Here is a 27,540-nt window from a genome sequence, read left to right as displayed (position 1 = left end):
ATATTATTGTGTGTATATGTTACTATTGCTATTCAATACCCTTTGTGACAGAGCTCCTAAAACAGGGTTAAGTTAACAGAAATGGGCTCTTGGAGAAATCCTGGAGAGAATGCATTTGGCCTGAGTGATATTTCATTGTGGCTAAGGTTTATTAGGGGACCTCTTTAAGTAATGTTGTGTGGCAGAACTTCTAGAGAGAGTATGCATGGGTAGCCTATAAGTGGGGTTTTTTTAGAGCAAGAATGTGCCTTCTCTTTTTCATTTAGAGTTGTGATGATGGAGTGAAGTCAAGGCAGGGGAGAATTTCTCTCCTTCCTTGTATCCATTGCCAGTGATCAGCAGGGCCATGGCTCCAGGAAACCCATACTGGAATTCTGGGCAGAGCTATTAAGCCCCCTGGGAGGAATTATGAAGTACAAGTGAATAGGGATGTGCATCGGGTGCTCAATCGTTTGTGCTTTCGGGTTTGTGTGGCCACGGGAAAATCTCATTTTCCATGGATCAGCATTTTTTTTTTTTAGTAAAAAATTGTTTTTCGGCTTAGTGCGTGCTAACGGGAGTTAGCGTGCACTAACAAAAGTAACAAAAATTAACGTTTTTTTGTTAGTGCGTGCTAACTCCTCCCGTTAGCACGCACTAAGCCGAAAAAAGATTTTTCACGAAAATGTGGGGAAAATGTGATCGATTATCGATTTTACCGATATATGATGAATTAAGAAATATTGTACGATATTTTAATTCGTCATAAAAACAATGCACGTCCCTACGAGTGAATGGGATTTTATTTTGTTTCAGAGAAGAAGTGTTTAAAGGAATTATGAGTACTGAATGCTATCTTTTGGAGAAGATGGACAAAAGGCTAATCCCAATTGCTCAATGTTAAGTAGGGAAAAGAAATGATGTTATTTTGAATAAGATTCTTTGGAGGAAATATATTCTGTTGTTAGTTGTTGCTGCTACTAATGGTAAAAGAACCCTGTACACCCTGAGAAATCAAAGATTTTTAATGAGATTTAATTTTGACTGCTGAAACCCCAGAATTTTGGTAAAATAAAAAGGTTTGTTTGAACATATCCTTTGGAGTGACACTCTCCTTTTTCTAAGATGTGGTTTCAACAAATGTGGCTGTCACTTCTATTATGATTTGGGGAGCGGTCTGAGGGGTTACAGAGGAGGAGGAGGTATTTGGTGGAGGTTTCCCAGTCTAGTAAGTTATATACAGCCCTAACTTCTGAGCAAGGCCCACTACACCATCTGCTAAACCAGTTTTATTTGTAAACCCACATAGAGATTGGTGTTCAGCTCACAAACAAGCAGACTACCATTTTATGTGCCCGAATAGGGGTCTACATAAAATTGGTGCCTGAACATGGCACATAAGAAGCATTTTTAGGGTACATTTTTTCAGTAGCAATGTTTTTTGAAAGCTTTGTGATTTTTTTTGGGGGGGTGCATCATTTTTTTGCCCATTAAAGAATTAATCCCCTTTGACTTGAAAGGAAGCAAGATGATCGCTCTTCAGTGAAATGCATTATTAGAATACAAAGACTTTTATGCCAGAAAGAAGGACTCTCTGATCGAAAGCCCACCAAGAGAAAGTAGAGGAGGAGCTTTCCTGCCAATATGGAAGAAGACATTACTAGGGAAAGGAATCATGTGGATATTGACTGCCAATCCTCTTGAGTTTGCATGAACAAGATGTAGATGAACATTAAAAGGAGAATGGTCACCATCTTGTTCTCATGTACTCTAGTTGACATTCAGGTGCAGATATATGCTGATGAGCTGAAGGAATCCTGGACTTATTCTACATTAGGAGTCACCTGTAATGAGCCATTTTGAACACTGGTGAAAGAACCCTCACAAATTGCAAGTTTGTTTCTCTTTTGGTATTGACATTAGCAAAGTTATTAGTAAGGCTAATCATCATAGGCACTACCAGCAGGATCATACCTTCATTGCCTTTTATGTAATCATAGGCCATGATGTATATGGTGAAATAGTTTTAAAAGCAATTTGATTTCCCAAATAAAGTTTAGACTTGTCTTAAAAGCCATTAGAGTGAGTCTATCTGTTTATCTCAAGAGAACCCTGATACTGGTCGTTTTTTTGTGGAACTGCATTGGGGCCTGAAGATGGAACATATAAATACATGCCTTGCAATTCTTCATTTATTTATTTATTTATTTATTTCAGATTTTTATATACCGGCATTCGAGACAGCAGTCACATCATGCTGGTTCACATAAAACAGGGGTGCATAGTAAACATAAACTATAACAATGGTGCGGAAAAGGCAGTTACATGTAACAGGGTGATAAGAACTTGGCGGAGAAGAAGAGAAAGGACAGGTTATTAATTCACACAAGTAAACGATAGAAGATATGGTTAACCGTGGATAGGTGGAGGTTAGGGTGGCGTGGAGGTGTTAGATCAATTGGCATCCGGGAATGCTTGTATGAATATCCAGGTCCTTTAGTCTTTTTTGAAGGTTGAGATGCATGGTTTCTATTCTGAGATTTGAGGGGATGGAGATCCATAATGGTGGAATGGCTGTAGAGAAGCCCGGTCTCTTAGTGTGCTGTGTCTGGTAGATTTGGACGGTGGTACCTGTAGCGATCCCTTGTATGCATCTCTTGTCGGTCTTGACGAATTATGTAGTCGGAGAGGGATCTGTAGGTCAATGGGAGCCAGTAGGTGGATGTTTTTGTATGCGGTAAGAATGGCCTTGTATATTATTCTAAAGTGTATAGGTAGCCAATGGAGGCTCTTTAGGATGGGGGTTATGTGGTCCCCTTCTCCTGGTATTTGTCAGAATTCGTGCAGCTTGCATTTTGCACCATCTGAAGCGGTTTGGTGTATGAAGCGGGGAAGGCCAAGTAGGATGGTGTTACAATAGTCTAATTTTGAGAAAATGATTGCTTGCAGAATGGTTCTGAAAATCCTGGGCATGGAAAAGAGGTCTAATTCTTTTCAGCACTTGTAGTTTGGTAGAAACAGTCTTTGGTGGTTTTGTTAATAGTGGCTTTGAAATTCAGGCGATTATCAATTAGGACTCCTAGGTCTCTCACTTGTGTGATTGTTGGCGTGGCTTGCTGTGTAGAGGTGATGGTGCTGTTCTCTGAGGCGATGATCAGGAGTTCAGTTTTGCCGGAATTTAATACCAGGTTTAGGCTGGTGAGGAGGAGTTTAATTTTTTGAAGGCATGTATCCCAGTAAGCCATCATTTAACAAATTATTGTGGAATGTTAGATAAGGTTCAACATTTCAAATCTCTTTGATGCCACATGGGGCAGATGATCCTCTTCTTCCCTCCACCAGCTACCTGGGCCCGAAACCTCCTCCTCCTTCAGGCCAGCACTGCTCCAGCAAACTATCTTCTGGGCCTGCTTAATCAGCAGCACCCAGAGTCTTCTGGTGTTGGCCTGGAGACCTGGCAGTTCAATTCAGAATTCTGGAGTCTCCAAGCCAAATCCAGAGAGTTCCCATGAATATATATTCATTGCATGTAACTTAGTTGAAAAGAGTGCTGCAAAGAGTTAGCACTGTCAAAAGGCAGTTTAGAGCCCCTGGAATTTCTTGGATTGTCGGCATCTGCTGGTAGAGAGAAGTGTGATGAAGTTATTCTGAAGAACCAGATTGTGTTGGTTCTAGAGGAGGGTAAGTTGTCAGTTCACTTCCAGAGCTGGGAATTGATGCCCAAATCCCCCTCGGGATTGAAGTTAGCATGTGTGGAGAACCAGGGCTCACATGTGTGTAGCTGGGAGAGGAAAGATCAGAAAAGGCTGTGGAAGCCAGTCATCTGCGAAGAACATGTAGTGCATCATTAAAAATACAGAAAAAGTCCTTGTCATATGAGGAGGCATGTAGGTCCTTCAAGGAATCGAGAGAATGTGAGTTCAAAAGATTTGAGTTGGTGAGTCTTACCAGAGCAGTGAGTCCCTAATGTGGCAAGGGGGTCATCTAGTAGGAAAAATTGAGGCCTGTGTTGGGGATCCTAGTAGGATGGATAAGTTGATCTGAGAGGAGAATGTGTTGCAGACTATGGTGCATGCAAGGCTTGATTCTGTCTCTTGATTCCCTGCGCTGCTGCCTTCTCTATGAATGGGCTTTCTATGGCTGGTAGTTCCTTCTCCTCTATGGCTGCTTATTCGTCTCTAATTAGAGCAATAAAAAATAAACTTGAGTTAGAGGGAGAAGGATGGTGATTACCATTCAATTTAATTCCCTTCTATCTCGCAGCCATGCTACACATCCCCACAGGGGGAACCCGATAGCGCAGCTATGCCCGCTGATGAATCAATGAGTGTACTACCTACTAAAACCTGCTCTTGGTGGCACAGGAATAAGGGTTCACAAAGAATCTCATGGAGGAGTCTGGCACCGGCATGGGGACATGCCAGATGACATGTCAGATGACATGACCATCGCAGGGACCGGCAGCAGAGTGGGTGGGGAATCCTGGGAATAGTTACCCTGCTGAAGGCAGCTGCATTCCTCAGCCCTCCCTGCAAGCCATCCAGCTGGTTTCACCCCTGCAGGAGCAGGGGAATCAGCCATACTACTACCCTGCTTTCCCTTACAGTGCACCACTGGATCAGATATGAGTTTGGAGAGTTGCTGAAGCTGTACCCTGCCCAATGTGGCCATACTTGGGGCCCACTAGTTTTTTTCAAGGGGCCCAATCACAATGGCAACCTGGTGCAGTTCCTGGCCTGGGGCACTGTGCTTCTGGGTATGCTCTGTGCCCATAAGCACAGATTAGTAGCCCCTCTGTGCAGTCTGGGCATACAGCACCTGTTCCCCTGTACCCTGAGGTGTGCCAGGCTCCGGCTCCATTTTCGGCTCCTGCTCCACATAGGAGTGCTGGTCCCTTGGGCTCAAATGACTCTGTGACAACCACTGTCGCAGATACAGCTTCGTCCTCTGGGGTATGGTCAGCTGCCACGCAGACTACCGAAGGTGAGTCTAATGTTGATATTCCTATGGTCAGGTTTGGAAACCCTTCTAGTTATTTGCAGGTGCTTGAGGGAGTAGCCATAGACCAGACCCCCACAGAGGTTGGTAAAACTGCAAGTCAGAAGCACAGAGGAGATGTAGGAAGCACTCCCACCGCTCTGACTCCTCGAGTAGTGGATTCTTCTCCTCTGTATCCTCCTCCAGCTCACATGGCTCATCGGTGACAGAGGGCATGCACAACACCGTCACTGCTAGTGTAGGCTTGAAGCTCTTAACACTACTATACAGTTATGGCAGGGTGTTCCACATTTGCTCTGGCACAGCATATGTTGCTGCCAATATGTTGATATATTTAGTTTGATGGAAGTCGCGGGTGGGAAGATAGGTCACACAAGGGCCGCAAGTGGCAATAGGGTCCCACTGGTCCTAAGCGGGTCCAAAAGACCATTAAGAATTGGGTGTGATCCTTTGCCAGGATGGCATCGATAGGTGGCCGAGCTGACCTTTCACAGCATTTGGCAATGTGGTCCCACCTGGACACCATTATTAGTGCTCATTCTACTTACGAGGGATTTTCTTGGCTGAACTATGATGAGCGGTTCAGAGAGAGGATGGCAGACACCCCAAGTATGTCCTGGGGTGCCCATGATGTCTAGTTGTAGCTGACTCACATGACAGTTTGGAGCTCAGATGCACAAGCTAACAATCCCTCCTTTTTGACTCAGGGGAGCTCCCAAAGCCAACGGCATGCTGGCATTTCAATAAAGGGGGTAAACTGTGCAGAAGTGTAAATACAAACATATTTGCTCCACCTGTGCCTCAAGTCATCCTGCAACTAAATGCCCTAAGCAAGCCCCAGGTGGGAAAAGCAAGTAGTCCTTACAAAAGGGCCCTGACCCCAGTTCAGTGGGAGCCTTTGCCCCAACAGGTGTGCAGCTGCTAATCTGCGCAAAGGTTTTAGAGAGGGCTTCAGAAGCCCTTACGAGGGTGCTCTGAATCAAAGCCATACAAATGTGCCTTCTGCAGCCAGGTTTACTGATGTGGGGAGGGAGAAGCTGACAGTGGATATTAGTTTAGGTAGGGTGGCGAGCCTTTTCCCCCGACCTCCTTTCCTCCTTTTGCCAGAATGGTCTTATTGCCCTTGGCGGTGGTGCCTAAGAGTCAGGTAAGTTTAGGCTTATAAACAACCTTTCTTACCTGGCCGGTCAGGCTGTAAATGATTTCATCCATCAGGAGGTCTGCACAGTCCAATATGCTTCCTTCGACAGTGCGCTCGACCTCCTCAGGGATTGGAGGAAAGGGCTCTCATGGCTAAGGTGGACATAGAGTCTGCTTTCTGGCTGTTACCTGTGCATCCAGTTTCCCACTGCTGGGGTTCTTCTTTAAGGGAGCAAATTACTATGATAGGTGCATGTCCATTGGATGCTCTATTTCGTGTGCCTTAGGTGAGGCCTTCAGCACCTTCCTGCAGTGGAAGTTGTCTTGGCACACAGGTTTAACGATGGTTGTACACTACTTAGATGATTTTCTATTCGTTGGTCCTCGGGACTCAGGTATGTGTAGGAATCTGTTCAACAGAATGGACTGTGATTTTGGCATCCCGCTGGCAGTGGACAAGTTAGAGTCACCAACTAATGTCCTTACATTCCTTGTCGTTGAGCTTGACATCATTCAAATGATGTTCAGGCTCCTAGCCAATAAGATTAAGAAGCTGTCGGAGCTGATCCATGGTGACTCACAAGGTTACCCTAGCCTTTGTGCAATCCCTCATTGGCAGTTTGGCTTTTGCCTGTTGGGTGAGCATTTCTGCACCAACTGATTATCCATAACAATCAGAAGGAAGAACCACCCATGCCATTTGGGAGAGATTCTTGGCTGATTTCAATGATTCAGTAGTGTGGCTACTGGAGCTAGTTTCTAATGCCTCTTGGGGCGTGGGCTTCAGATTGTATTGTAAGGGCATCTGGTGTGCTGAAACTTGGCCACAAAGTAGGATGGCATCAGAGATCACATCGAAAATCACCTTCCTGGAACTGTTCACAGTAGTGGTTGCACTCTATATTTGGGGCGATCAGCCTGCTAACAGGAAGGTGATAGTCTGGTGTGACAGCCTAGTAGTTATGCATATAGTCAATCAGCAGTCTGCAAGGTGCATGCCAGATTCTTGAAACATCTACAGATAAATTTGATGGTGAGGGCTAGGCACATCATTGGGCTTCACAAAGAGGTTGCTGATTGTCTTTCTTGTTGCAAGTGGGAAGCTTCTGGAGGCTCGCACTGGGTACTGAAGAGAGGGGGATACATCTGGAACATTGGAGTCAGGACGCGCTCGACAAGTCACACCAGTCAATCACACCATCTGCCTGGTGAGGATACCTGAGGCATTACAACAAAGTCATGGATTTCCTGGAAGTCCTTGACCAGTTAAAGGACTTTGATCTTTCATACAGATTGGTGGAATACAAAGCATAGTGCTTCTCAGGGCACGATGCAGACCAACTTGGTGGGTTATGCCTTTTTTGTTAAGGCACAGGATTGGCCCAACCCAGTAAGGAACTTTGCCATTAGGTGGGTCCTTATAGGATGGACCAAATTCAATTTGCATGTTCCCGATGCACCGTCTGACCCTGCACGACCACTTGCTAGATCTCTGGCATAGTTTCCCCTGGGTAATACTTGACCATTTCAAGCTGGCCCTGTTCTAAGCTGCCTTTTGCATTTCCTTCTTTGCTGCCTTTCGTGTGAGTGATTTGGTGGCTGCAGCAATCTATAGGCATGACTGCTTTGGCCTTTGTGTCTGTGATGTCTCCATCATGGGTGGAAAGTTAACACTCCAGATATGGAGATCTAAGCCTGGCCAGCTGGGGAGGAGCATGTTAGTTATGCTCGCTGAGGACCCAGGTCTGGCTACATGCCCTGTTACAGATGCCACATTCTATAGTTCACTTAGATACATTGGGGGAGTACAGTTTTGAATGCATGCCAACTCATTCCCTTTAAGCAGGTATCAATTTAACACCATTCTTAAATGTGCCCTAGATGCAGCAGGGCTGTAGCCAGAAGTGTTCGGAACTCACTCATTCTGAATTGGTGCTGCTACTAGTGCGACTGCATCTGGGCTGCTTGGTACCATGATCCAATGTAGTGGTAGATGGTTCTCCCCTGTGTATCTGTCCTATATTAAGCAGATGAATAGACACCCAGGCCTCTGTGCACCTTAGTGCAGACATCCAGGGACTGAGTCACTTGGGTGGTGTCATCTAGACAATGGTGGTTTTGTTAACACTAGGGATGTGCAGAGCAAAATTTTATGTTCATATTTTTTATGTCCGAAAGGGGGTCCCACTTGCGGCCAATATGGACATAAAAAAAATCCAATGAGTTGGGTATATGTACATATGTGCAAAAAAAAAATTTAAACCCCCTCACCCTCCTTAATCCCCCCCCCAGACTTACCACAACTCCCTGGTGATTGAGCGAGGAGTGAGGACGTCATTTCTGCAATCCTTGGCGAGAAGCATGTGACGTCGGTGGCACGTCGAGTGACGCGGCGTCACGTGATTCCCGGCTCGTTCACGCCGGACGGCTTGTTCGGCCCAAAAAGAACTTTTGGCCAGCTTGAGGGGGTCAGGAGGCCCCCCCAAGCTGGCCAAAAGTTCTTTTTGGGCCGAACGAGCCGTCCGGCGCGAACGAGCCGGGAATCACGTGGCGCCGCGTCACTCAGACGCGACGTCACGTGATTCCCGGCAAGTTCGCGCCGGACGGCTCGTTCGGCCCAAAAAGAACTTTTGGCCAGCTTGAGGGGGTCAGGAGGCCCCCCAAGCTGGCCAAAAGTTCTTTTTGGGCCGAACGAGCCGTCCGGCGCGAACGAGCCGGGAATCACGTGACGCCGGCGTCACTCGACGTGCCGCCGACGTCACATGCTTCTCGCCAAGGATTGCAGAAATGGCGTCCTCACTCCGCTCCATCACCAGGGAGTTGTGGTAAGTCGGGGGGGGGGGGGATTAAGGAGGGTGAGGGGGTTTATATTTTTATTTTGGCTCAACAATCGCGATTTCCCACATATCGAACATATCTATGTTCGATATGTGGGAAATCCGATCGTTTATGTCGAATCAATTTTTTAAGTAAAAAAAAAAAAGAGTTGCGTTTCACTAATGCGGTCAATCCGAATGCACACCCCTAGTTAACACCTTCTGTCTTTCAGGGTTCCACTGGCAACTTTGGATGATATGGATCACAGGGCATTTGTTTGTGTTTTGTGTGGAGCAGCATGCAAGGAAGGGGCCCATGGGTGGACATCTATGTGTTGCAGCAATAAACAGAATAGTGTAATGGCTTGGTCAGAGGGGTATGAGCTAAGGTTGCCAACTGGCTCCAGATTTTCAGGACAGGTTGATTTATTTATTTATTTATTTATTTATTTATTTATTTATTTAAGGTTTTTCTATACCGGCATTCATGAAAGCATTCACATCATGCCGGTTTACATGAAACAGGGGTGTGAAGAAACAACCAAGAACATAAATTCATGATTCATGATTCATGATTCAGTCCTTGTTTTTCCCCATTGCATGCTGGACTTATTGTAATTTCCCTATTGCTTTCCCTAAGAAAAGCAAGATTATAAGTACCTGCATCCAGGTTAGTAAAACCAGGACTGGATTAAAATGTCCTGAAAATCTGGAGCCAGTTGGCAACCCTAGTATGAGCTCAGATCAGCTTGCCCCCTGCTGAGGCAGCAACTGACCAGATCTGCCCTTCTTGAGGTACTAATCATAAGCCTCTGCAGCAAAGATTTGGGAGAAATTCCTGGGCAGTTGCTCGAGGATAATATGAGAAATGACATTGCACTCATCTCATCCTTAATGCCACACATGAGGGTCATTTGGTCTGAGATCATCCCCCATCACTGGTTCCTGGACTCACTACTGTGGGAATGTTGGATGCAGAAATTAAACAAGCAGATTGGCAATTTCACCAAAAGACGTGCTGGTACACATGTTAGGCACGAGTGGTTATGTATGGATTGTTTGGAACCATTCCACAAAAATGGGGTGCATCTCTCAGATATGGGACAGGGCTGGTTCTTGAACAACTTGAGGCGGGCTAGTCAAAGAGTGCAGCTGGGTCTGTACTCTAATGACTGCAGATTAGTTTAAGGGAGGGTCCCTGGTAAGCCTTATTACTACTCTGGCTCTATTGCAGAGTACCTGAGCAGGGAAGGAAGGTCGCCATTTGGAGGCAGTGCACCATGTGTGGTACACCATACTTCGAGGCGCTATGGGGCTGTCTGCCTCCAGGGCTCACTGGCACTGGAGCAGGGGCAGACTGGTTGCCCCCCCCCCCCCCCACCCAACTTCGATTGGGCAGTCATCTTGCTTGGGTGAGGGGGTGACTTGGTATCTCCCGGTAGGACAGGTCTTTGCTTGACTGCGGTGGGTCCCAGGTCTGGAGACATACTGCCTGCTACAAGGGTGCTTTGACCTATGTTAAGGCTTGGGTACATAGCTATGTTTGTATGTTTGTTATATTTTTTATTTATTTATCGAGTTTTATATATCGTCGTTCGGTTTCACCATCACAACGGTTTACACGTTTCGATTGGTGATAGACAATTTAAATAGGTGGTACAACAATCATGATCAGATTCAGGTAAAAGTACAGTTAGGTAAAAGTACAAGTACAGTCATGTTAAAGTACAGTCAGGTAAAAGTACAGAGCCAGGAAACAGTAAGATGGCAGTTAGTAGTTAGGGGAACAGTTATGTTAACATTTGGCAATATTAAATGTTCAAGGCGTTATGTTGTTTGGGGGATATTAGCATGTTTATGTCCAGTTCGGAGGTCTACCCACATTTGGTCTTTGTGATATTTTGCAAATGTGTGAGTGCTGCCTTCAAACCCCCCCCCCCCCCCCCCCCCCAGCAACAACTGGTCATGGCTACCCTGGTAACCCAGCACCGCACCTGGAGTAAGTAGGGGGGAATGTCACGATTCACTGGCTGGGCTGGGCCTGGTTTGGGCAAATGTCAGGCACGGTCTGTGTGCCAGTAGTGATGTCATTGCATGCACGTGTAAGTGGCATCGGCGGCATGTGATGATGTTGCCATGGTAGTAGCATCACTTCCCGTTGCGGGCATGCACGCTTGGGTGCTAGGACCTCATGGTGGGCTTGAGCAGAGAAGAAGGGGAGGCCTCAGGGGAGGGGGCCAGACCAATTGGTAGAGTGCTGGGTGGATCCTGGATGCACTGGGCAATTTGAAGTGGGTGGACCATCCCTGGGGCAGGGACATCAGATCAGGGAGGTAACCAAGCTATATGGCTTTATTATGTCCCTTTCAGCTCCTGCTCCCCATGCTGCTGCCTTCTCTGTGAATCCACCCACCCACTCACCCTATAATGCTGTGGTTACATCTGTTAGTCAGATTTTGATGTTAGTAAGAGTTTGATTTGTGTTTGTTTTACATTACAGCGGGGGCGGGATACTAAAGCCGGGAGGGGTCACCATTTGGAGGCAGTGCACCATGTGTGGTATACCATATTTTGAGGTGCTGGGGGCCTGTCTGCCACCATTCCTCACTGGTCCCGGTGCAGCAGCAGACTGGTCACCCCCCCCCCACACACACACACTCTGATTGGGCAGTCACTTTGCTTGGGTGAGAAGGGTGACTGGTGATGCCCTGGAGAATTGCCTACCGGTAGGATAGGACATTGGCTGCAGCGGGCCTGGGTCTAGAGATGTCACACTGCCTGCCACAAGGATGCGCTTGATAGTTTGGCCCATGTTATGGTTCACGCACATGGCTGTGGTTTATGTTTGTTATATGAATAAAGGTACAGACAATTTTGCTGACATTTGGTCTTTGTGATATTTTGGAAGTGTGTGAGTGAATGCTGCCCTCAACCCTTCCTCTAGTGACAACTGGTCACAGATACCTGGGTTAATACCTTAGGAACAGTATGGACCTATAGGTATTACTGTTGTGCAATGGCTGTGGGATGTAGACCTTGCTCTTACTAACTTGATGAGCAGAGACTATTATAACATGATATTTCAGTGAAATCTTCTAGCTGTTTTCTCTATTTAGGCATGGAAAGAAATGACAATTCTCATATGTGGATCTATAAAATAAAATTTGAGCTGCATATTAGGGATGTGAATCGTTTTTTGACGATTTAAAATATCGTCCGATATATTTTAAATCGTCAAAAATCGTTAGGGCCACGATACAATACCAATTCCCCCGATTTATCGTTAAAAAATCGTAAATCGGGGGAAGGGGGAAGGCAGGAAAACCGGCACACTAAAACCCCCTAAAACCCACCCCCGACCCTTTAAATTAAATCCCCCACCCTCCCGAACCCCCCCCCAAATGCTTTAAATTACCTGGGGATCCAGCGGTGGTCCAGAACGGCGGCGGTCCGGAACGGCCCCCTCAATTGAATCCTTTTGTCTTCAGCCAGCGCCATTTTGCAAAATGGCCGCCGCAAAATGGCGGCGGCCATAGACAAAAACGATTCGACGCAGGAGGTCGTTCCGGACCCCCGCTGGACTTTTGGCAAGTCTTGTGGGGGTCAGGAGGCCCCCCCAAGCTGGCCAAAAGTTTCTGGGAGTCCAGCGGGGTTCAGGAAGCGATTTCTTGCCGCGAATCGTTTTCCGTACGGAAAATGGCGCCGGCAGGAGATCGACTGCAGGAGGTCGTTCAGCGGGGGTTCCGGGCCGCCGCTGAACGACCTCCTGCAGTCGATCTCCTGCCGGCGCCATTTTCCGTACGGAAAACGATTTGCGGCAAGAAATCGCTTCCTGAACCCCGCTGGACTCCCAGAAACTTTTGGCCAGCTTGGGGGGGCCTCCTGACCCCCACAAGACTTGCCAAAAGTCCAGCAGGGGTCCGGAATGACCTCCTGCGTCGAATCGTTTTTGTCTATGGCCGCCGCCATTTTGCGGCGGCCATTTTGCAAAATGGCGCCGGCTGAAGACAAAAGGATTCAATTGAGGGGGCCGTTCCGGACCGCCGCCGTTCTGGACCACCGCTGGATCCCCAGGTAATTTAAAGCATTTGGGGGGGTTCGGGAGGGTGGGGGATTTAATTTAAAGGGTCGGGGGTGGGTTTTAGGGGGTTGACTCACGATTTTAATGATTTTTCACGATATTTTTAAAACCCAAACGGCAACAATACGATTCCCTCCCCCTCCCAGCCAAAATCGATCGTTAAGACGATTGAGGACACGATTCACATCTCTACTGCATATTAAGGGCTTTTTCTGCATGCTAAAAATACCATGCTATGCAGTATGATTTGAATGTGAACGTTAAGATGAAACCTCATCACAATAAAAAATGTAAGCACTGAAATTATATCAATATATCAATATCAATATATCAATATGCAGAGAACTACAATATCAAAAAACATAGTCAATGTAGAAGAATGAACGGCAATGAATGGGTGAAACATGTCTTTGACTAATGTTTGAAGACTATTGAAATGGAAATTATGTAGCACAGTTTACTATACAGACCCTCATGTTAACATGTTTTAAATGTCTTGTGGACCTATAATATGAATGTCAATTTTGTAAACCTTTGTGATCTTCTAGGAATGACAGTATATAAAATGCTTAAATAAAATAAATAAATACTATCAGCATTTACTCATATGAGGGGACATCATATACAAACTGACTTTACTGGGCTCCTGGGAAACTGTGTGATATTCATTCCATAATCCATACCCACTACATACGGTGGCCCCAGTAATGGACAAAATTTTAACACCTGCCTCAGACCAAATGCTAAATTTCTACCATGTGTGATGAGGCCATAATACCCCATGCTAACTCTGTTCCTTTCACTTTCAGTTACAGAGAAAGAGGTCCACTCTCAACCCCTTCTGCCTTGAGCAGAATCAACTCCCATCACAGGAACACATGCCAGCCACCGCATCATACGCACCACCTTATGGATAATCCTCACAGGACTACCCTCTCCCTGAAGATTTCTCCATATAACAGGCCCGCATTCCTCTTGACCTAGGTTTTACCAGTCCAGAGGAGAAGTATCTTCATGTGCCAGAGACGTATCAGAGCCTTTCTACCTGCAGCACACCTGCCACTGATTTACATTGCTAGGAGGTGTTTCACCATATAGAGTGAAATGCTTCTTAGTGGACTCATTTGGTAATGCCAGGGATGCAGGCAGGAGGAGTCCAGTGTCGCTCCTGCTCAGAGGATCTTGCTCTTCTAAACTGGAAAGACCTGATTCCGGAGAAGTAGGGGCCATCTCTGCAAGTGGGAGGGGAGCCATGGGGGTGTCCTGATTTGTTTGGAGTATGCATTGCTTATTAGGAGGGTGAGGGGATGTTCCTGATGTGCTGGGGGGAATGCCTATCATGAAAGATGGGTGATTTGGGGGGGAGGGGGTGTTTCCTCTGTGATGCTGTGTGTGTGTGTAGGTAGTGGGTGGGGGGGATACTGCTCAGGGAATGTAGAGCATATGAGGGAAGGAAGGCACCTCATTCACTGCACCACCGTTTTTGGGGAGACAAGAATTCCATTATGCTAAAGCAGTGGTTCTCAACCTTTTTTTTGGTTCTCACATGCATGAGACACTGAACATGTGACCATCATGGGGCTAAATGTAAACATGCACTCTGCATCCACAGGAATCCCCCAGCAATGAATGCAGAGCAGATCTAGGGCATTACCCTGTACAACTCACCATACAAAAAAGATATTCTGGTTCTGATGACACCTCAGTAAAAGCAAAACAAACTCCCTTTACTACCCAGGCACAATAGCCTTCCTGTGAAAAGACAGTAATTTACCACAAATGCATATCCTATTGAGAAAACACAACAAATAAGATTGATACAAATGCCTACATGCTAGTAAAATACCTCACCTCGGTCACACACCCAGAACTGACCTTCACCAAGTACAGAAGTACCACAAATTATAAATATGGAGACAGAAACTGGAATGGAAAACCAAAAAAGCCACTTGGCTTGCAGTGTGAACCTGGAGAAAGGGAAAGAGAAATATAGCACCTAACAGACTCTCAGGATTTGCAATAATGCACACAAACTAACCCGCACAAAGTTACACCTGCATTATGGAACACACAAACAGTAACAACCCTATCTAAGAAATACAACTATTAAACCAGGCCCTAAGCACTAATACATTTCCTATTGGGAAAACAGAATAAGCAAAGTTGCTATAGAGCCTCACACAGAAATATTTGTAAAGCTATACTAAAAATTTACAAAACAGCTGCTGAACAGAATAATATCCAACAATTAAAAACTCATAAAAATTATTAAAACATGTCCAAATATCAATAAAATATTTCAAAACAGAAGACATCACATAATACCCAATAATTAAAATGGCATTCAATCAAGAAAAATAAATTTAAAAACCCACCTTTACTTACCCTCTCCAGCAACTCTCCTACTCCTTTCCCTTCCAGGCCAATAGCACTCACCAGAAGCAGCAAGGCCTGCTGAAGCTCTGTCCTCACAGTCCTCTTCCTTAATGCCCTCAACCAGTCACTCACACACACACACACACCCTCAATTAGACCCCACAACCAGTCTCAGTCTCTCTCACACCAGTCATCTTCCTGATCAGTCTCTCTCTCAATCACACTCATGCTCTCTTATATACAAGCTTTCAATCACACACAAATACTCTCGCACTTATTTATACCAGCTCTCATCCAGGAAACAATTCACACCCACAAGCTCTCACCCAGGCTTCCATTCACACCCACACACACTCTCACCCATTCACACCCACAGACACAAACTCTCAACCAATCATCCATTCACACCCACAGATACAAGCTCTCACCCAGGCACCCATTCACACCCACAAACACAAGCTCTCACCCAGGCACCCATTCACACCCTCAGACACAAGCTCTCACTTAGGTACCCATTCATACCCACAGGCACAAGCTCCCACCCAGGCACCCTTTCACACCCACAAACACAAGCTCTCACCCAGGCACCCATTCACACCTTCAGACACAAGCTCTCACCCAGGCACTCATTCACATCCACACACACAAACTCTCACCAAAAACTTCTTCTTCCTTCACTGCAGGGATGGGGCCCAGTTCCGCCATGGCTTTACTCCGGCGGGCCTTCTTTTTTTGCCCCCACAGGGGATGGGCTCCCGTGGTGGCCTCGGTCGAGGTTGGATTTCCTCTTTGACACCACGGGGAAGGGCTCCCATAGCGGCCTTGCTTGGTCAGGGTCGGGTTTCCTCTTCACCGCCACTGGGATGGGCTCCCATGGTGACCTTGCTTCGTCGGGGTTCGACACTGCCATTCCTCCCACCCCACCCCGGGCTATTCAGTGCCTGCCTCACTAGCCAATTAAAGGCTTCCTCCCTTCTTACTACTCCCACTGGCACATAGAAGGGAGGAGGCTTCCGATTGACCTGAGCAAGGGCAGGCAGAATGAAGGAGGCTTCTCACTGGGCAGGGGGGTAGGAAGAAAGGAGGCTTCCAATTGGCTTGCGGGGGCTAGAAAAAAGGAGAAGGAAAGTACAACAGGGCAGTGGGACACCGGGAGATGGGACACACCTGCCGGTGTTTGGCGACATACTGGTTGAGAAGTGCTGTGCTAAAGTGAAAGGGTGAGTTAGTATGGGGGATTTCTTCATGTAGCTAGAGTGTACAGTATAGTTGTTTTTTGTTTCCATGCATTCCACTACTGTCACCATGCTAGTGCAGCAAAAATTTAATGTTTAAATTTAAAGTAAAATGTTTTTACATACCACATTAATTGGTGTTTTTCCAAGCACATTAAATTTTCACCAACTCACATGCTAATTTTTTTTTTCATTAAGTTTTAATGCATATGACTTAATCTGTCACTAAAGAAAAATAAAATAGCTTGATCTGTATGTTTGAATTTCATTACCAGTGATTGGCTATCTTTACAAGGGCATCTATGTTCTATAGTAGAGAGAATCATGGAATCCAATATCTATTTGAAAATAATGGACTGGATAAGGAACTTAGGACCGTTCAGTTTGGAGAAGAGACGACTGAGGGGGGATATGATAGAAATCTACAAAATCATGAAAGGACTTGAAAAATTTAATGTAAATCTGTTATTTACTCTCTCAGATAATAGAAGGACTAGGGGACACTTCATGGAGTTAACAAATAGCTCATTTAAAATAAATCAAAGTAAATTCTTTTTTACTTAGAGGTAGATCTTCAAAACATACACGGGCGCATACTTTTGTTCGCGCCACCGGCACAGCCTCGGAGGGAACTTTCCTTCCGTGTCCCCCACCTTCCCCTCCCTTCCCCTATGTACCCCACCCCCCAGCCCTACCTAAATCCCCCCCTTACCTTTGTTGGGCAAGTTACGCCTGCTTGAAGCAGGCGTAACTTGCGCGCGCTGCCCCGGCATCCCCTGGCACAGGCTGCAGTGCCGGGGGACTCGGGACCACCCTCCCGGCCCGCCCCTGAACCGTCGCCATGCCCCCGGACCCGCCCTGGACCACCCCCTGCCCCGGACATGCCCCCGGACATGCCCCCGGACACGCTCCTCCCGCCCCTTTTACAAAGCCCCGGGACTTACGCGCATCCCGGGGCTTTTTGCACACCGGCGGCCTATGCAAAATAGGCGCGCCGGCGTGCGAGTAACCTGCGCGCGTAAATCCAGCAGGATTTACGCGCGCAGGGATTTTAAAATCTACCCCTTAGCGCATAGTTAAGCTCTGGAATTCATTGTCAGAGGATGTGGTTTCAGCAGTTAGTGTAACTGGGAAAAATCCATAAACTGCTATTAATCTATAAGCAATAGTAGCTTGAGATTTATTTAATGTTTGGGTACTTGCGACTTGGATTGGCCATTGTTGGAAACAGCATACTGGGCTTGATAGACCCTTGGTCTGACCCAATATGGCAATTCTTATGTTCTTATGACTGCTTGAAAATCTATATACAGCTTACAAGTCTGGATCAGATAATGTCTAGTTAATGTTCACATTGAGATTCTGTTGGATCTCAAGGGGTTTCAGTCTCTCTCTGTTAGCAATGCCAATTGGATCCATTTTTTTCGAACCAATTTAGCTAATCCTAATTGTATGCAATTGCATGCATGGACTTGTAGTTCTGATTTGTCTAAGAAAAGCAGAGCTACAAGTCCAGTGGGGCTAAAATCAGGATTCAATCAGCCTGTCCTGGCCGGCTGGCAACCCTGCCTCTGAAGTTCTAAGTGTTGCCCAACCCGCCTCAAGCGTTTAGATCTGTTCTCAGGGGAGTAGGGTAGGCTGAACAGATCCGGAAGAAGACTGAGAGGAGAAAAAAGCAACTATAGAAGAGGGATAAGAGAGAGATATAAAAGATGGGAGCAGTTGGGGAATTGTGGAAAGTGGACTTAAATAAATAAATATGACTGTATCATGCAGTAAAACAGTAAACCAATTCTAATCCAGGATGACTGATAGTGATGTGATTTGTTTTGTGTGTCTTGGTGGGATACAGACTTGGGTGGGCAGCAGTAGCAGCAGCCGCAAGGCAGACAATGAAAAAGGGCCAGATGTACTATTTTTTTTTTTCATGGACACTAAATAGGAAAAAGCCTTGAGTACATATGGCCCTGTGTGTTCTCTGGTACCCATCATTCGATATATACAAATACATATATCAATGAGGCAGTTGGTGGTACCAGCATGCCCACTGTGACACCCCATCATCAGTCACACAGTACAATTTTTAATTAAAGACAGACTTAGTGTCAGGTCTCCAACAGATACTGAAGCAATTGCATTGATTGTAGCATTATAAGGATTAATTTTCAAAATCTTTCCATGTATAAAATCAACATTTACATGTGAAAGTAGTGTGTACATGAGTTTATACTATTTTGGAAACATTATGAGTGCCTGTAATATCATGTGTTAATATTAACAGGGAAATAAAAGGGTGGTTTATGAACATTCTAGGGTAGGATTCGGAAGTGCACGCACAAGTTTTATTTTGTAAGCAGTGGTTGATTACATGCATACATTTCCAAACTTTTCTGTACTCTTTTACACTTGTTAATTCACTCACACAAGTGAAATTGCACTTGTCTTTTGCTTGCAGGTTTTGGTTGGGAGGTCTGGGTTAAAGGGTCGAGGGTCAGGAGTCAGGGTGAAGTGCTGGAAGGTCTGGGTGAACTGGGGAAGGTCTGAGAGAAATAATGGAGTACACACATTCTTTATAAAATATATGCTTCTAAGTGTAACTCAGGGTTATTATATGCACATGTTATAATTATTTTGAGTATAAAATAAAATATAGAAAGGTGACTTTCAAACTGGCACATGGGCGCACATTGGTGCATGTGTGTCGGCATGTGCCCAGGGATGAGGCCATTTTATAACTTACATGCGTATCTGCGTGCATGTTATAAAATAGCCTGGCCGCACGCACATGTGTACCTAATTTTAAAGTGGGTGGGTGCATGCATGTGCGGGCAATTCCCACTTCTACCATGTAATTCTGGGGATTTTAAAAGGGGTGCATGCCCATGCCATTGCCAGCTTCACCAGTTTTTCCACCAGGAGATAGGTCCTCCAACCCCCCTAGTGTAATAGCCTTCATTCCCCACAGTTTCCCCGAGATCCTTAAAACCCCTCAGATTTGGCTAGTTTTCTTTTTTTTTTTTAACTTACATCTCCTGCAAAGCAGAAATAAACTTACATGACACTATTCCTGAGCACACCAAAGAACATTTTTGTGCACACACCTCTTAGCTCCACCTTGGATTGCCCATGCCCTGCCCAGACTCTACTTAGGCCATGCTTCTGTTTGAATTGGAGTGAGAAGTGCACACAGTAGGAGATACGTGCATATCTAGGCAGTTTTTAAAATACAGTGGCACGTGCAAGCACAATGTTTTGCACATCCCCTAATTGGTGTATGCACCAGGCTTTTAAAATTCACCTTAAAGGGCATAATTCTTTTAGATGAGTAGAGAATGTATGTGTTTTTCTATAGTAACAGCCTAGTGGTTAGAGCAACAAGTTTGAACCAAGGAGACAAGGGTTCAAATTCCACTGCTGTTCCTTGTGATCTTGGGCAAGTTATTTTTCCCTCAGTTGCCTCAGGTACAAACTTTGACCTACATTCATCAAATCACTATAAATATAGTGAAAATAGTGCCTGCAATAAAAAAGGGGCGTGTTTATGAAAATTAGCAGTCTGCTGCATGGCAAAGGTAAATACTACATGCGACAGTGTGCCACATCATTTTATGTGGCTTGCACAAATTAGTGCACGGTGCATTATTTTTTCAGTTTATATATACAGGCTTCCTGCAACTGTCTCTTTGAGGGAGTAACAAGGCGTGAGTTAGAAGAGAGGAGGTGAGTAGTGGTTAGTGGATTAGGAGTTAGTTGTTATTGTGAATTCTGAGTGTGGTTCTGTTCTTTCCTGTTTTTCCTTGTGTTTTACTTGAACTTTGTCTTTTTCTAACTGTGTGTGTGAAAGTTTTTGTTTGTTTGCCATGTTTGACAGTTCGCCTTTTTTTGTGGAGGAGTGAGGAGATGTGTGGAGGAAGTGAATGGAGGAGTAAGGAGGTGTGTGGAGGAGATGTGTGGAGGAGTGAAGAGGTGTGTGGAGGAGTGAGGAGATATGTGAAGGAGTATGGAGGTGTGTGGAGGAGGTGAGTGGAGAAGTGAATAGGAGTGGGGAAGTGTGGAGGTGAGTAGAGGAGTGGAAGTTGTGGAGAGGATGGAGCATGAGAAGTGTGGATAGAGAGAAGAGGAATGAGGAGGAGGAGGGAGAAGGGAGGAGAGGAGGCAGGAGGACAAGAGAAGGAATGCAAGGGAGTAGGAGGAGTAGGAGTAGGGACAGGGCCAGGAGTAGAGAGAGGCAAGAGGGAAGGAATAGGAGGGTTGGTGGGAAGGGGGTAGGCAGGCAAGGATGAAGGGAGGAGGATGACAGGCTAGGGATAGAGAGAAAGGGCAAAGGGGAAGGGATTTGGCAAGTCAGGAACAGGAGGAGGAGAGAGGAAGGGAGGGGAGTGAGGAAAGGGAGGACACCTCTCTGGAAGTGGAAATGGCACTCACTTCTGGCAGCCAGGAAGCAGGACACCCTCGTCTCAGGGTCTCAAGTTCAGCTTGCAGGAGAATGAGATGGTCATCACAAGGGTCCTGTAGCATTATGACATGCTACTATTTCATGTTACTAGCAATGGTAACATGAAATAGACTTCGTTTTTGGGTACTTGCCAGGTTCTTATGGCCTGGATTGGCCACTGTTGGAAACAGGATGCTAGGCTTGATGGACCCTTGGTCTGACCCAGTATGGCATGTTCTTATGTTCTTATGTTCTTATGCTATTCTGCAGCCAGGTGGCCAAGACCTCAAAGTCAGCCAAGAGCCAGATATGGAGCAACATAGCCCAGAGCATCACAACATGAGCTGAAAGCCAAGGTGGCAATGAGAAATACATATTTAAGGTGGAAAGGAGGAGGAGCCCCTTGTCCCATCGTCCTCAGCCCCATGGAGGAGAACCTCAAGGAAAGGCTGGGACTGGATGTCTTTGAGGGCATGGCTGAGTGGCTGGACACCACGCAAGCCACAGCCCGTAAGTTCACCTCACCTGTAAATGAGAAGGCAGCAGCAGGTGTACACACATTATTTGGCATACGATGCTCACAATGCTAAGAAGAAAAGTGCACCAATGATGCCAAATGAAAAAAAGGATACTAACTGCCATTGGTACTTATGTCTTATGTTTTGTTTACACATCTCTTGCCCACGAAACTGCCGGTCCCAGCCATGAAGCCCCAGAAACCAGCAGTGCACCACTCACTTTGCACAGGCCCTTCCTCATGGATGCCCAGACCCAAGTCAATGAGGAGGAGGAAGAGAAGTAGCAGCAGGCACAGGCTCAGGAGCCATTGGTGATGCTGCAACCCCTGGGTTCACCAAGCCCACTCAATGTGACCCTTAACCTGTATGGCTTCATGGAGGAACAGAGCCTTGAGTGGGAGCCTACAGATTCTGCACTACCTCACACCACAGTGCCAGCTTGAAGCACCACGCCATCAGCAGGAGCAGTCCATAAGCTCCATGATGCCACTATTGGAGGCCCAAACTCCGGCACTCCACATCACCATCACAGCACTGCCACCAGCAGTCTACCAGCATTGGCACCAGGCCCAGCACCATCACTAAGAACATCTTCACCACCATGTACGAGAGCTCGACCAGCTGGAAAGGAGGTATGGGGTACGCCTCCGACACATATGGGCAGAGCTAGTGCATCTCAGGAAGGCTGTCAACAGGCAGAACCACATTCTGCAAGATCAAACAGCTGCTAATATGCAGAACGTGATGATGCTGGCCGCAGCAGTCAACAGTATGACAAAAATACTGACACAGATCCTGCAAAGGATGCCCAAGCAGCCATCCAAGTCTACCCCAGCATCACTTGAGTCCACACTATGCAGCAGTCCCTGGGGTGACAGACACCCGAGGGTTAGGCCCCATAATCCATGCCCCACCCCCAAGTATCAAGGGGCCATAAAAAGCAAAAGGTGCTGCCTTTGATTGCCAAATAAGAAATGTTGTACCAACAATCCTCGGCAGGCCCCTTTACAGAGATGTTGTGCCATCTAGAATGAAGAAACCTGCTGGGCCCATCCTCACAACAGAGTTGTGCCAGCATGCAGAAGGGATGGTCTACTGTCTGCCAATGTGGTTTAGCATACTAACTCTAAAGCTCTAGTCAATCCTCTGCCCATTTTCCATCCTCCTTGAAGCAGCCTCCAGGCATGGTTCAGCTGCTGCCTCTTCTCATGATTTCTCATCTCCTGCTCTGGATGCTGGTGTCTCATATTATTTCAACTCCTGCTGCCTCCATGCTGCTGGTTTCTCATCTCATATCAGCCCCTGCAGCTGCTGCCTCCTTGCTGCTGGTGTCTCATCTCATCTCAGCTCCTGCTGCTGCTGCCTCCATGCTGCTGGGTATCCTCCTGGTCCTCCTGCCTCCATGCTGTGCTCTTTAGTCCGGGTCCTGCTGCCAGTACTCTTTGGTCCTGGTCCTAATGAATTCTTGCTGAACTATTTGGTCCTGGTCCTGCTGCCTTTTTGCTGAACTCTGCTGCTTTTGCCCTTATGTTACGTGTGCCATTCGCGGCAGACCCACGGCACAGCCCTCTCACCTTTTCACAAGGATTCCAGCCACTTGTTCCTCTTCGCTGGTGGTGGTGGGCCGCCAACTCCGTCCTCGGGCCTCCCCCTGCTACAGTCTCTAGCATTCCCGGTCCTGATGCCACTACTCGTTGGGCCTCTCTGCATGGCCCATGGAGAGGTGCCACCATTCACGCTGCGCCCCTCCCTAGGCGCGCTCGCATCGCTGATCCTTATGTAGGGACCACGGCGGGAACCTAGCCACGGCCCCGGAAAATGACAGCAAACTATTCATAGTATTTAAGCTCAGGCTCTGCTCCATAGCATTGCCTTTGCAACAGGTATCCTCACTGGTCGAGTACTCATTGCAACTAAGAAATTTGTCTCTTCCCTGAGCTCCTGTTCCTTGTTATTCCAGGTTCCTGTTTCCTTGTTCCTGTTCTGCTTATGCTTCGGATTGCCTACACGGACTTTAACTTTGCTTCGCTCGACTATGCTCCAGTCTATCTCTAGACCCAGACTTCTGCTTTGCCTGACTATGCTACAGCCGATCTCCAGACCCAGACCTCTGCTTCACTTGACTTCGATACAGCCTATCTCCAGCCCAGACCCTTGTTTCATCCGACTATGCTATTGACTATCTCCATGATCTGACCTCAGGCTTGCTTGCCATTGCCTCTGGATTGCTGCCAGCCCTGACTCAAGCCTACCATTGGACGCCTCTTCTGTATACTTCCTGGACGTGGATTCATCAGGCTTTGGCCTACCTTTGCTCAAGCACCCTCTGTCTGCCTTTATTCCATTGACGCCCAAGTTTCCAGGACATTATCCATCCCTTGCCTGCTGTCTCTGGGCTGAACCCACTTCTCCTGCAACTATACACAGAGATCCACATAAGTCCTGCTGGCCCCAGCACCCAAAGGCTTAACCCGCGGGGAATGAGGGCTGGGATAGGTGAAAACCAGCGGCCCCTGCCTTTCAGCCCACTCCACCTGCTGACGGTGGGGACCCTTAGGCTGTCCTCTTGAGTGCACTCTTTCAACATGGTCTATATAGGCCCTTCACTTGAACTCTGTTGACTTGTCCCTTAGGCTGCCTACTTGAGTGCACTCTTTCAACATGGACTGTCTGGGACCTTCAATTGAACTCTGCTGCCTTGGCCCTTATACTGTCCCCTTAAGTACACTCTTTCAACATGGACTGTCTGGGGCCTTTTCCTAGCCCTCATAGCAGGGTTGTAATCAGTTCCAACATTAGAGCTGTACTGTAGCTACTGGGCAAGCCACTTCGCTTTCTATAGACTTTGTTGTAATCTTGATTGTGCTAAACGGATAAGATGCTAAGCCTGTATATGTAATGATGCCGTTTCTAACAATGTATGTACAGGTCTTCACTGAATATGCTGTACATATAATGTACAATGTTTTGTGCTATTTTCTATCATGCCCTTGCAGATTGTGAATACTTAAGACGTTGACTTATTTTCAAACAGTGGCCTACATGTCTTTCCTTAATAAAATGGTCACTGGTAGGAAAAATACACTTCCTTGTTGGCTCCTTTCATTGTATGTTTTTTGTGTAAAGACTTCACTAGGTACAAGGTTCACCCTCCACATGACCTTGCATGCTACAATGCCCTGGCACATTTCAAGTAGCCACTTATGTAACAGGCAAGAGAATATGGGCTAGGCCATACAAAAGAAATGCTCACTATGCTCCTAAGGAAGACAGTAAAAGGTAAAGAAGAAGTTTATTACTGGGGTTCTTCAGTATTGCCTCTTGTTGCCTTTTTCCCACTGCATACTCTTAGCTAATTCCTGCTTACATGGACTCCTTTGTGAGATGGACAGTAGCTGGCTACCCAACACAGTATATTGTGTACATGTAGAGCTTGTGTGGTGTTAAGGGGAACTTAGAGTCATCATCACACAAGACTTGATCTTTGGACCCCTTACTTGTGTCATGACTCAAAGGCTATCTGTATCCAACCATTTGTTGAATTCACATTAAACCAAATATGACATCTACTTGCTGACTGTTGGAACAGAGTGTCAGCTGCTGCGTGACAGCTAGGGAGGAGGAGTAAGGGAGTAATTACTTGTCCAGAATAAGAGCAGAGGTCCTAAAGGGCTGCTGCCTTTGGGATCTGGATGCTACCTGTAAGGTCATCCTTACCTTACACATATTATACATATCCCCAAGCCACTACAGAGATGGCAGTCAGGCCCTCTGCTCTTTGCCTGTGGACGTTCTGGACAAGACATTACTCCCTCACTCCTCCTTCCTAGTTGTCACACAGCAGCTGACACTCTGTTCCAACAGTCAGCAAGTACACAGCGGTGTGGAAGGGAAAGGTAGGTTAATTAATAAGTGAAGCAATTAAAGTAATAAGCAAACCCTGTCCCCTAGATTCTACAACACATTTAAGCGCACCACCTCTATGTACGCACAGAAAAGCTATTGACCTACATATGGCAGAAAGAAGGTAGCCCTACCCTGCCAGCATATACAGAGGATAGAGTGAGTGTCAAATGTTGGGGTGGCAGCCTCTGTGTCAACTGAGCATGAATGATCAACTGAGAGCAGGCTAAGTAGACTAGGGACTGCAAAAAGGGACTCTCAAATAGGACTTCCGCCAGGCCTTAGGCACTTGCAAAGTAAACCAACCCCTAATGCACACACATCCCTGCACCTGCTACCTCACTACATGATGTCACTAAACCATCATCATGCAAACCATTCATCTGAATCAGCCCAACATTGATGGCATTAGGTGATCCTTGCACTCCATGTTCCATCCATCACAGCATCCCCACATTCAGTGGACAGCTTCTTAACACCCACTACCTCCCTCCCTAAATTTGCAAGCCTCTGTGACAGCTTACGCTCTGGGTAGCCTGCATACCCCCTAATAACTGGACTATTAGGCCCACTCCAAGTACTAGGTAGAAAAGCATCCATGTCGGGGGGGGGGGGGGGGGGGGGAGGGGTGAACGGTGTGCATGACAGACAAATGTCAACTAATACGTACACGTAAGACTGCATATTTGACTATTTGACATGGCATGCTGGCAATTTTCACACCTCTGCCCCTCTCTCAATGCTCAGTAAAAAAACTGTAAGCATAGTAGGGGAAATGTTAGAGCAAAAGGCATGAGGCCATTCATATGCAGCCCATATGCTCAAGAGTGCAGGCACTCGATCTCTGCTGTCCAAACGTTGTGTGTGCAAAATGAATGCACACACCCTGCCTGCTCTGGGTATGGATTGTTATGACAAGGCAAGGACCTCCGAGTGCCACAACACCCCCAGACACAGAGATTGACGGAGACTAACACAGCACATCACTCACCGAGTTGCACACTAACACACTTATCATTTGAATACGGACTACCTGCAGCACTTCCTGCACTTACACATGAACAATGCATATGTTCCTGAAATGTTTGTCATCAAACAACATTGATGTCTATGGCAGCTTGTCCCTAACTGCTAATGAGGCAGACTGAGTCCTTCCTCGGCACAGATTATCAATATCTGGTCACATAAAATACATCTGTCAGAGGCATATTTGACACCTTCTTTATCTGAGGTACTGACATGGGCCCCTCAAGGACTTATATGGCACTAAATGTGTGTCTGTCAAGAAAGGCCATCAGCCATCATGCCAACGATATGAGACTCTAGGAGCAGTAAGCCTATATATTCAGCACTGTGTCCCATTTACTGTGGAGGCAGCTTTTGAGCTCATTAAGTTATCAGCTGACAACAAGTTTCTCTAGCCATATTGCTATACACAGAGCAGATAATTGAGAGTGTAGGAGCTCACATGCTCTGCTCACCACTACTTTATTTATTTATTTAAAACTTTTCTATTCCGTCGTTAAGAAGGGGTCCATCACAACGGTTTACAATAGGGCACATAAAATAAGGATGCTGAGATCTATTAATTTACACACGTGCCGTAATTTTGATTCGGTACATTGTTTTCTTTAAAATTCACTTACACAACATGAGGTACAGCCTAGAGGAAAGCAGCAATTCCTAATTCCCCACAAGTCATGACAGGCATGTGGTTCAGCAAGGGCCTACAAGCATGAAAATACAGAAATGTGTGGAGTGATGTTGGAAACTGAACTATCTGCAAGGTGTTTGGCGCAGGAGTGCTCAGCCTATGTGCTTTAAGGGTGGTCACAGATCGCACCAGGGCTGTAAGAGATGCTAGCTATAGGTAAAAGAAAATTACTCTGCATATTTTCTGGGTACATACATAAGTCCATACAGCTGTACCACATGACTATCAGTGAGCCGTAAAGCACAAGGGCCTTGCAGCACCCTGACATCTCCATATCTGAGTTAGGCTACCTGTAACAGCTGAGTTGAAGCCAGGAGGATCAAACACACCTTACTGTTGGCTTCT

The 27,540-nt window shown here is 46.4% G+C and overlaps 1 protein-coding gene across 1 annotated transcript in view; it reads right to left on the bottom strand.

Moving 5' to 3' along the window:
* Nucleotides 1-27,540, bottom strand: part of ARHGAP15 (Rho GTPase activating protein 15) — a 1,536,288-nt gene that overhangs the window by 1,074,479 nt on the left and 434,269 nt on the right. The window lies entirely within an intron of this gene.

Source organism: Rhinatrema bivittatum, chromosome 6 (genome assembly GCF_901001135.1).
Source record: "Rhinatrema bivittatum chromosome 6, aRhiBiv1.1, whole genome shotgun sequence".
Classification (NCBI taxonomy): Eukaryota; Metazoa; Chordata; class Amphibia; order Gymnophiona; family Rhinatrematidae; genus Rhinatrema; species Rhinatrema bivittatum.
Note: the sequence above shows the minus strand (reverse complement) of the source record. Positions and strands in the feature narration are given on the sequence as shown.